Consider the following 13,069-nt stretch of genomic DNA (forward strand, 5'->3'; position numbering starts at 1 on the left):
TTTTGGTACAAGGAAAGATGAGAGGAAGATGAGGCAAGAAGCTTTTGGGAATGGTTTTCAGAAGAAACAGATGAAGCACAAAATGGATTTTTGGAAGAGGAAGAGGGAGAAGCACAAAACCGAACAAAAGACAAGCACAAACTGAGAAGAAGAAGCAAGGATAGTTTGTTTAGAAAGAGAGGAAGCACCGACTAATAAATAAGCCAATGGTGCAACACTGATGAAGGAAATGAAAGGAACTTTGATGGAAGTAAAGCAAAAACGTTTTTCGAGGTTCAAAACCCCATTTATTATCCTAAACCAACCTAAACTCAGCCATTACTCTACACTAAAGCAAAAACAGATATATTGAGTTGACATATATCTAACACTAAATCAGCATTCAAAAACCATTTCCAGAAACCATTTAACACTTTAAAACCATTAAACCTAAATCAGCATTGATCAAGCCTCAACCACTCCATATCTAACTAGGCATTAATTACAATAAAGGAAACTAGAAGACTAACCTGAAGCTTTGTAACGACCAAAGGGAACAAGAAACTAGGTTACGATCCAAGTAGAAGATGAACAGCTGTAGATAGACTTTTGGAAGAAGCTTCAATCTGCAAAAATCATTATCATTTAAAACTCAGCACTATAAACCGATGAAACATTTACATCTAGTTTCACCACCTCGAACTTTGTTTCATTAATCTAAAACAGATAAACTCCCTATACCGATTACAGTTTACATTTGCAACAGATATTTGAGGAACTATTTACATCATGAACCATCACCGATCATGAACAATTTAGATGAAGAACCCTTTAGATCATGAACCGTTAACTTCAGCTAAAAAAGATAGAAATAGATAGAGCATATGACCAAAAACGATTTACAGATCGTGAACCATATACCATATACCTATCAGCCATTTTTACAGATCATGAAGCATTAGAAGTTTACAGATCAGAATACCTCATCAATTCATCGATTCAGAGACTAATTCAGGAAATATATCATCGATTCAAAGACTAATTCACGAAACCTCATCAATTCATCGATTCAGAGACTAATTCAACAAATCCAGAAACTACATGCAAAATACCATTTCCGACTAAGAGGATGAAGAACGAAGATGAAGAGGATGAAGAGGATTAAGGAGAGAATCACTTATCTGTTAAATCGATGGAGGAGAAGAGGAAGCATCTGCGCCGGAGAATATGAGCATCGCCGGAGAATTTGACGCCGTCGACGATAACAGATGAAACGACGAAGGAGAAGTGGGCGATTGTTTTTTGGCCGATAATTTTTGGTCATGGATGAGAAATGGCCGAGATTTCTCTTCATTGAAAATGATTTTGGTCGATAAATTTTTTGGACCAATGAGAGGATGCCACATACACAGCAGGGATCGTTTCCACTTAATCCCAAATTAGGATCGATCCCACTTCTTTTGGGCTTTTTTCTTTTTTTTTTAATTTCAAAAAGGCCCTTAGTAACCTAAAAGAAACTAGCAATAAAGATGGTCTAACATATTGACCAAAAAAAACACAAAACATAAGACCATGTTTATGGTAAAACAAAACCCACAAGGGTTTTCTAAAACATATTTTAATATTAAAATTTTGAGAAGAAAAAGAGAGAAATCGAAGAAAAAGAGAAAGAGAGAGAAAAGGAGGAGAATGAATGAGAGAGAAAATCGACAAAGCAGAAAGGACATGTGGCATTAAGAGACTCCTTTTAAGAGCATGATTATTGCTATTACCTCTAATGGGTTTCTTATCATTATTTAATGTATTGATTTGGAGCAAGAAACCATGTTTTTAATGGTTCATTAGGAAAAACTTACTTGGATTTCTTGTAACCAAAAAATAAATTAAGTATTTTTTTAATGGAAATAAAGATAATTCCAGATTGAACTAATGTTGTTCATGATTCCAGAAAGAGCATAACTAAAAGTTTTCACAAATGGTCATCTATATACGGAAGCTTTATCTTGCCTGCAAGGCTGCTTCATTATTTGTGGCCCTTTGGTTGAAAATGTCCAAGATAAGGGCGGTGCAGTCACAAACTCGTACATCCCCACCAAAGGCCTCTTCCAGGTTACGCAATTGCCTGAAATTTAAAATATGAAGTAATGAGAAAATGAAACACATGCTCAGTTCACATTTATGTTGATAAACTAGCGTGGAAACAAACAAGAGTATGAAACTCCTACATACTACACAATCCAATGACCACTTTAGTAAATATTAATCAGCTAACGACCAAGACAAGCTACAGCTTTGTGAAAGAAGAAACAGAGTAGCTTGCAGTAAAAAACAAATTGAAGAATAAAAAACTCATAACTATAGATTTTGGGAAACTTATAAGTTAAACGGTATGCAAGACGCAAGGTGGTCTTAATTTAAAAGCACAGGTTTCCACTAAGAAGGAAAATTACACAGAAACGTTACCCTAGTGAAAGTTCATCGTCAAATATCACGGTCTCAACGTCCAATGCGTGTATTCACTATATGCCGATGAAAAAGATAGATCATTAAGCTAAAACAGATAGACACAATATACAGATCGGATCAGATCAAACGATAGAAACATATATATCATGAACCATTTACATCATGAACCATTTACGATCATGAACAATTTATATCATGACCCATTTAGATCATGAACCATTAATTTAAGCTAAAAGAGATAGAAATAGATAGAGTATATCATAAAAACGATTTACAGATCATGAACCATATACCATTTACAGATCAAGAACCATTTACAGATCATGAACCATTTACAGTTACAGATCAGAAAACATCATCAATTCATCGATGTCTAAACTAATTTAGGAAATATATAGAAACTACCTGCAAAAATAGAGAGATTATTAAACTCTTTCCATGATTTACAAACGAAATCCTCGATCCATAAACTAATTCAGCAATTCCGACTAAGAAATCCAGAATAAAAATCAACAAAGAAGATGAAGAGGATTAATGAGAGAATTACTTATCTGTTAACTCCATGGAGAACACGATGAGGCATCTGCAAATCGGCGCCGGAGAAGACAACCATCGCCGGAGATGACGCTGGACATGATGGCGGATGAAACGAGAAAGGTGGTTGTGCTTCAGTGAAAAATTTGGTCGAGGATGAGAGAAATGGTCGAACGATTCTGTGACCCCAAAAGAATTATCGCCCAAACATTTTTTGTCCAATGAGAAGCTGCCATCTGGCACAAGAGGGATCGTTTCTTCTGGTGCCCAAATAAGGAGCGATCCTATCTTTTTGGGCTTTTATGATTTAAATTTAATTCAAAAAGGACCCAAGAAACCTCTAAGAAACGTGCGATAAAGATGGTCTAAAGTCCTCAAATAAGAAACGTTGTCAATAAATATTGGGTTTTTTCTTTTTTTTTGGGTCAAAAACTCTTAAGGGACGTTTTATCCACGCGATGTAATTTTGACGTTAGTTCTTGGTATAACCATATTTTTAAACAGTGTATTCTCTTCCACATATATTATAAATCCATGAAAATCGGCTGAAATGTGACAAATGTTTGAGTGAATATTTTCAGCAGTAGAGAATAATTATCAATCAGACGAGCATGAAGAATTAGAGCGAGGAAAAAGAGATTTAAAGCACTGCTTATTTTAGACCACAATCTTTGACTACTTATAAATATACACTAATTTTTATTATTATTTTACAAAGATACATTAAAAACAAACTTTTGTGTTATGTGTGATTTACAATTGTGTTATGCTGAGGTGTCAAATTTAGAAAGCTTCTCAGAGATTTTTTTAAAGTAGGCTCAACTTACTAGACTAATTACATCAAATACCACTAACATTAATTTGGTTAGAAATTAGTATATATCAGTTATATATTTAATACTCAAATATTTAATTTGTAAGAAAAAATTTTCTCTTTCTATTTTTTATCAACGTATTTATAAAAAATAAAAAATAATATTATTTATATTACTAAACATTATATTTTTTATTTCATTTTTCTTTGATCTTCATTTTCTTTAAAAGAAAAATCACATTATCAATTTAATAATAAAAAATATAAATATTTTCATACATATTATAAGTCAAATTTTTTTAAAGTATATTAGTCTAATGTTGAGCCGGTTAAATAGAACATATTAATCTAATTTATTATATTTAATATGCAATTTCATTCATCTAAAAATACTATTAGAATTAATTATAAAATCAATAATTATATAGCATTTATGCAATTATATTACAAAATAAATATAATTTTAATCATTATTTATAATTGAATAATCAATACATATATTTGTAATTATAAATATCAGCTAATATTTTTTATAAATGTATTTACATATTCAATAATTATGATTAATATTTATTCTGCACATGGTACGAGTAATCATTTAGTCTCCTACTACTAGTTATTTCTTACCGTTAAAAAGTCTTATCCTTTTATGTCTCCAACGCTCAAAAATTTCCATATATAGTGGGAGGAACTCGAAAAGAAACAAAAGCAGAAATTGAACTTTTGACATTTGTTTGCAAAACATAATAAAATAAATAATCTTAAAATCACATACAGTATATGTATATATTATAACAGCGCAGATGACGACTGAAAACAGTGTCATATATCGTAAAATAGAACAACTACAAATACTATAATAGATAATAGACTCAGATCAGATGTTAAAAAAAGAAAAAGAAAAAAAGATAGTAGCTAAACCTAGATGATCAAAAGGTATTTAAACGAGAAGTACTGTACTGTACATGTATGTAATTATAGATAAAAGTATTTTCATGTAGTTTTTTTTTGAGTAAACACTTCTGTTTATATTTCGAAGTTCAAACTAAAAGTTAATTAATGTTCTAAGATCAGATGTTGTTCGTTTTCAACCCAACTTATAGAGTTACAAATTTAAATGTAGATTCAATCTTATTAGTTTTAGAGTTGTATAAATCTCAAGGGCATTTCTTTAATCAAAAATTTAACTAATTTCTAGTAGATATATAGAAATTTATTTACTACTGAAACGAACACATTAAGAATCAAATCCATGCAGCTGTTCGAGAGTGACAAGCCAATGTATCAAACTAACATTAATTGTTCTCTATAAACGTGTGGACTACACGCATACAACATTTTGGTGGATAAAATTGTTTTGGGAGTACAACGTTGGGTGTACGCTGTAAAGCCGAGATTTAAGCACTATGATACCAAAGGCAAAAGAAATATTAGTATTACCATGTTTTTAGTATTTAATGAAATATGTTTTGAGGGAAAAAAGTTAGTAACTAGATGATCTACAGCGTAAGGACAACTCTTAAAACGTGCTATTAACTCGAACTAAGGTTGTCTTGTTTGGATTTAGTTTTTAAAATAAATATTTTCGATCGTATGGGTTGGTTCCATTCGCTTTCTTAATTAATTTTAATTGGTCAAGCTTGAATTAGTTTTAATTAGTTTCATACGTTTCATACTTTTAATTTTAATTAGTTTCATACGTTTCTATCTTATCGTGACAAAAAAAGAGTTTGAATTCCTTGCCAACTTAATGTTAAAAATACATTTATAAAATAATGTATTCACTTTTCTATATATCACTACAATACATTACATTACCTCTTTATATACACACTAAGAAAGAATAATTACACAAATTTTCTAACGGCTAAATATCAACGGCTAGTTATTAATAATCACAACTTACCAAATCATCACATATTCTATATCAATCATATCTTCAACACTCCCCCTCAAGTTGAGCATGTAGATCTCTCATGCCCAATTTGCCAGTCAATTGATGAAAGCTTGTCACACTAACTGCTTTTGTAAGCATATCTCAGTTTGATCTTTTGATTTCACAAAGGGAAAGCAGATTATTCCCATGTCGAGTTTCTCTCGTATGAAGTTTCGATCTATCTCCACGTGCTTTGTTCGGTCATGTTGAATTGGATTATGAGCTATGTCAATAGCAGCTTTGTTGTCACAAAACAATGCAATTGACTTTATCGGAGCAAAACCTATTTCAGTTAGAAGATTCTTTAACCACAACAATTCTCGTAGTCCTTTTTCCATACCTTTAAATTCTGCTTCTGCACTTGAAAGTGAAACCACTTTCTGCTTTTTGCTTCTCCAACTCACAAGGTTCCCACCTACAAAAGTAAAATATCCTGAGGTTGACTTACGATCATTGATGTCTCCTGCCCAATCTGCGTTTGTGTATCCTTCGACGTCAAGATAACTGTGTTTACTGAACATGAGACCTTTGCCTGGTTAGCGTAGTATCCTTGTAACTGCATCCATATGCTCCTTACTTGGCTGATGCATGAATTGACTCACAACACTAACTGCAAAAGCTATATCAGGTCGAGTGTGAGATAAATAAATCAATTTTCCAACTATCTTTGATACCTTTCTTTGTTTGTTGGTGATTGGTTAGGATCCACCGAGAACTTTAGATTTTGCATCATTGGTGTCTCACTCGGTTTGCAGTCTAGCATTCCGGTTTCTGCAAGTAAATCCAATACATATTTTCTTTGTGGTATAAATATTCCTTGTTTTGACCTTGCTACCTCAATTCCCAAAAAATATTTTAAGCCACCGAGATTCTTCATCTCAAACTCACTATCAAGTGCAATTTGTAGTTTTGCGATCTCCTCGACATCATCACCTGAAATAATCATATCGTCAACATATATAAGCAAAAGAGTAATTTTACCTTGGTTACGTTTGTAAACAGTGTGTGATCTGCGTTGCATTGTCCATAACCAAATTTTTTCATGGCTGTTGTAAATCTTCCAAACCATGCTCGTGGGGACTGCTTCAAGCCATAAAGAGCCTTTTTTAGCTTACATACAACAGAAGATCTTGTGTTAGCCGTGTACCCAGGTGGAATATCCATGAACACCTCTTCCTCTAATTCTCCATGAAGGAACGCATTTTTTACGTCTAACTGGTGCAACGGCCAATCCAAATTAGCAGCTAATGATAATAAAACACGTACTGTTTTCAGTTTCGCCACTGGAGAAAACGTCTCCGTATAGTCCTCTCCATAAGTTTGAGTGTATCCTTTTGCTACCAACCTCGCCTTTATCTTTCTATTGAGCCATCTACTTTGTATTTGATGGTAAACACCCATTTGCATCCCACTGTTCGTTTATCCTCAGGGAGATCTTCAAGTGTCCATGTGTCATTCTTAAGCAATGACATCATTTCTTCTTCTACAGCTGCCCTCCATTTTGGATCTGCCAAAGCTTCATGTATGTCCTTAGGAATTTGGTGGACGGATATATTCCTGGTGAAAGACCTTAGTGGTTCAGGTAGTTTCGCTGAGACATAGTTAGCAATAGGATACTTTGATTTCTTGTTCTCCACATCTGGGAATATCGGTTTGGTGGTTTTCCTCTTGTCGACCTGTTAGGAAATACATAACTAGAATTTAGATTCCCATTAAGAGTTTCTGAAGAAGGTAAATTTACCTGAGCTTGAGTTTGTTCAGAATTCTCATAAGTTTCATGGAAATGTTGATCATCAACGTTGAGATCATGATCAGCATCAAGCTCATGTAATCTAGTGATGCTGGGTTCACTAGTTATCTGATTAGAGACTTCATTATGCCGGCTTTGTTGTTCTCCTTCTTGTAAGGTATTAGACTCAGATTCTGAATTTTTCTCTGTCACGTCTTCTAATGTGACTTCTTTATCTTGAACTTGTTCAACGGCAATGAGTTCTGAAACATTTTGATCTTGTTCAACTCCATGTCCATTGTCCATCGTAGCTCTTGTTTCATCATTCACCATAGGTTCCTGCCAATTAAAAGATACCCAACTCAAGTCTTCATTTGACTTCTCCCCCTGAAACGAAGAGGTGGGAGAGTAATATAAATCTGTCTCAATGAATGTGACATCCATAGATGTGTATAAACGTCGAGTTTTTGGATCAAAACATCAATATCCTTTTTGGTGTATCCCATATCCAAGAAAGACACCTCGAATAGCACAGGGATCAAGCTTGTCCCTCTGATGCTTATGAACATGAATAAAGACAACATAACCAAACACTCGTGGTGGTAGCATTAGTACAGATGGTAGAGAGAAATATGATGATAAACAATGGATAGGAGACTGGAATTCTAGTACCCGTGATGGCAGCCTGTTAATAAGGTAAACTGCGGAAGTGACTGCCTCAGCCCAAAATATTGATGGCATATGAGCTCCAAGCATTAACGACCGTGTAACCTCCAAGATTTGACGGTTCTTACGCTCCGCAACTCCATTTTGTTGCAGTGTATGGGGACAAGTTGTCTCATGAATAATTCCAGCACTTAAACAATAATCCTGAAACATATTACTTAAAAATGCTCCACCATTATCAGATCTAAGAACTTTAATTGATGCATCAAACTGGTTTTTAATCATGGTATGAAACACTTTAAAAGTACTGAAAACTTCAGATTTATGTTTAAGGACAAACAACCATGTCATACGTGTGCAATCATCAATGAAAGTGACAAACCATCGACAACCAGAAAGGCTAGAAACAGGGGCAGGACCCCAAACATCAGAATGGATTATTGAAAAAGGAATATTGGTCTTAGTCAAGCTTGGAGAAAAATGGGCTCCTTGATGCTTTGCAAATATGCATGTCTCACACTTAAGATCATCTATATTTGAATGATGGAATAATGTAGGGAACAAATGTTTCATGTACGCAAGAGATGGATGGCCTAACCTTCGATGCCATAGCCATATTTGTCGATCTGCAGATCCATGTGCGAGATGACCATGCCCATGTTTAAGATCATCAACGTAGTATAGCCCATCGACCTCACTACCACGTCCAATTATTTCCTTTGAGTCAATGTCCTGAAGAAGACAAAAGTTAGGATAGATGAGAGCAAAACAATTCAGGTCTTTTGTAATTTGGCTAATGGAGATTAATTTGTGACTTAAGGATGGCACAAGGAGAGTATTAGAGAGTTCTATAGATGGTGAAATCTTGACAGTTCCTGCGCCAGTAACCTGCGATAAGCCACCATTAGCATTAGCAATAAAATTTCTTCGGGCCTTTGTAAATTTAGAAATATCATTTGATTCAAATGTCATATGATCTGTAGCTCCAGAGTCAAGAATCCATGAATTAGAGTGGGGAAATTACTAGTAGAACACATATTTTTTTTGATAAGACAATTTCCGTTGACCGAATTGCTGGGCATGAATTCTCCAAGAGGCAACTTCTCACAAGGAACAGAATTACCTGGATCATAAACATATGTCGCTTGTGATTGGGTTTCTCTGGCGGAAAGGTTGATTTTTTTTTAGAGATGAAATCATCGGATCGGGTCTTCGATTTGATTTCCCCAGAAAAGAAAATAACATTTGTGCTGTCGTTTGCCATACCAAGACAAAGTTTAGCTCTTAATCGGTAATTTCCACAACAGGAGAACGAACTATCGATCTCTTATTAATTTTCTTCTTTTTAGTTCAACAGAATAAAATAAAAATAAAAAGGTAAAGGTAGAAGATGACACTTCTTCGTAACCTTTTTTTCTCTTCTCTTTTTTTTTTTATTTAAAAAATATACTCATAAAAATATATGAAAACAAGGATATTTTCCCTTTTTTTCTCTCTCTTTTCCAATATGTAAAACAAATCGTTTTTTCTTAATACAAAAAAAAAGAAAATTAAAAAAAAAACAGACCTCAAAGAATTAAGATCATAACCTGGCTTTGATACCATATTAAAAATATTTTTATAAAATAAATTATTCACTTTTCTATATATCACTACAATACATTACATTGCCTCTTTATATACACACTAAGAAAGAATAATTACACAAATCTTCTAACGGCTAAATATTAACGGCTAGTTATTAATAATCACAACTTACCAAATCATCACATATTCCATATCAATCATATCTTCAACACTTAATTTGTGTTCTAGCTGATATTAATTAAAGTGTAGCTAAACAAATATGTTTTGAAAAAAATGAAAAAAAACAACAAGTAATCATTTTCGATTAATTACCAAGAAAAAGACCACTTATCAATTTCACAACTTATTCAATTGACCCTTTAGAAAATAAATACAGTATGATTAATAAATAAAAGCACACACGATTAGTAGTGCTGGTTGAGAGAATTTATCTTCAACACTTTTTAATTTAAAATTTCTGGACATAGGTAATATATATCTTTTTGTTTTAATATAGATAACAAGGACGGGGTAGATCAGTGTCCACCCTTTAGTCCACGTAATGGCATGTCAAATAGTAACCCGAACTGAATAGAAGTGACGAGTTTAACATACCGAACACGAGGGGTTCCATGCATATATCTTGTCCCTTGATTTGAAAACTCTTCATAGAAATCCAAAAGAATAACTATCGACTATCCATGTGCCTGCATATTTTGACGTTTCTGTCTTCAATGAGAACCAATAGGCAGATTCAGGGTCGGATCTGAGATTTTGGAGGTTTGAAATAAAAACAAAAATGGGGGCCTAATTGGTTTTACTAAAAAATTTTTTTTTTTAAAAAAAAATTTAATAAGTTAAATTAAACAAAAAAATTCGGAGACTTGTCTCTTTGATGTAAATCCAAAAGACGTCACGGCGATGATGTATAATCCATCGCTGAGTTTCACTATAAGTTCTAAAAAAAATTATAATAATAAATTTTGAGAGGAGAGAGAAAAGAGAAAGTTTCCACAAAAAAAACATTTAAAAATGGAGAGAGAAGAGAGGAAAAAAAGAGAGAGAATGTCCCAGAAAAACATTAACCAATGAAATTGTACCACGTTTTTATGAATCTCTCTTAAATGAGGTAAGAGCATGTACATCAAAGAGATTCAAAAAAGGGTTGTTAATATTATTTTATTAATTTTTTCTAATTTGTCGGGATAAATTTGGTTCTGACCGGAGGAGAGAAACATTTTTGTTTTTTTAATAGCAAGCCGCTATCAGTCTGCCAGCTCGACTAGAGAGAGAAGTCATTCTGTTTTTTTTGCAGCAAGCCAATACCAGTTTGCCACCTGGACTACAATATTCCCAAGGATCGATCCATAAATTCCTTCTGCAAGGATCGATCCATAAAAATTGGGCTATTTTTCTTTTTTTTTAAATCCAACTAATTGCTAACAAACCCTTTATGAAACTCTTCAAAAACTTCAATGGACATGGTCTTATATAAGAGTTTTAGAGATCATATTTGTAGAACTTTTTGCATTTTCATTTATTTTAATTAATAAAAGTACCTAAAAACTCCATCTGAACCCAGCGATGGAAATGGTCTAAGTTGTTTCTTTAAACTATCTCATGGGATACTCACGCTCCTCTTAGTTGTCTATCATTCACATGTCATAGTTGTTTTTAACCCGAGTTTGTAGTTAGTAATTTGTACCAATATTGCCACAGCTATGTCATAATTGTTGAGAATTGATCTGTCAATTCACTTCTTGTTCATTCGATTTACTAATCAAGAGACACCACCAAATGTTGACTCGGTTCACCGAAGCTACATCCGGGGGAGTCTTTCGTGCTGCCTCACGTCCATTATGTTGATCGGAAAAACCCTGACCATGGTTCACAAGAGAATCGCCCACCGCCGATTACAACTCAATCGACATTATAAGGAAGAAGAACAAAAGAGAAGGAGGAGAAGAAGAACCCTAGAACCCAAGAAGATCTCTCTTTCTCTATCTAGCTATCTCTCTCTCGCTCACTCTCACTGAATTGCTCATGAAGAAGCTCTCGGAGAAGACGACTCCGTCTCGTCATCAAAAAACATAACGACTTCTCTGATTTTAGTCAAAGATAGTCTCACACGTGTGAACCCACGTGCACCCAAATAAAACCATGTATTAAAATCCTCTGTTTGCTGCAGAAGCTTCTAGATACACGTCATTTGGTTTCTTCTTCACTCTTAAATAAGACCATCATTAACGCTGGTCTCTTCCTCTGTCTCTTATTAATATTTATGATTAAATATATTGAAAAGAAGAAACGTTGGTTGAAAAACGTTTCTTATTTAAGGACAACAAGAAACGTCTTTTGTTGCCACCTAGGATTTCTATCCAAATTTCATATTAAAAAAAATTATAAGAGACACACATACGTTTCTCCGTTGATGATGCTCTAAGTATCTTCTTCAAGTGCTTTCAAGTTGGATCAAATCCAACAATAATACCAGTGGTTACAGGAAAGAATTCCCAAGCATGCGTTTTTAATGTGGGTAATTATAAGTCTAAGGGATAGGCTCCCTACTAGAGACAAGTTGATTATAGTTGGGGTCTTGGAGTTCCTTCGGATTGTCTCCGGAATCACGCTCTCGTCTTCTCTTTGGCTGTGTATTTTCCAATGAAATTTGGTCTACTTTATTCACGCATCTGAGCCTTACGGCCCCAAAGACACTACAAGGAACTGAGAATTAATTGGGATCAAAGGCACTCTCATAATGCCAAACTCAAAGTAATAGGCAGGATTGGGATCAAAGGCACTCTCATATACTCTATGTGAAAAGAAGGAAATACAGTACAAGACTTACTTCATTGGTGCTCAAAACCTCTACTATTACAAGCCAAACTAGCGGGTTTTGATCGGCAACTGATACAAACGTCTCAAGGATCTATATCTACTCCGGAATCATACTTATCAACTTGGTTTAGTTAGATTCTTTCAAATCTAAATGTTTGGTTATTTGGTTGCTCATTCTGTTCAGTTAATTCTTGACGTGAGTTTCAATTTTTTTTCACGTTGTAATTAAATGCTTTTCATCTCAGATACAATGTAATTTTAAACGAAGCCCAGTTTTTTGTAGGATGAAATACATGGAATGTTCACGAAAAAATAATTTAGACAAAATTTATACGTATATATATATATGTATAAATGCATTTAGAAAACCATATAGATTTTATAAATATAAATAATTTACGAAAAATGTGAAACAATTTTTTCTTTGTTGCTAAACGGTTTAAATATGAAACAGTGCCATGCAGACATATAACTACTTACTTTCTATTATCTTGATTTATGCTGACTCCTAAGTCCTCTAGGAGATCTTGGATATGCTAGG

This window comes from Eutrema salsugineum, unplaced genomic scaffold (assembly GCF_000478725.1).
Source record: "Eutrema salsugineum unplaced genomic scaffold, Eutsalg1_0 scaffold_1, whole genome shotgun sequence".
NCBI lineage: Eukaryota > Viridiplantae > Streptophyta > Magnoliopsida > Brassicales > Brassicaceae > Eutrema > Eutrema salsugineum.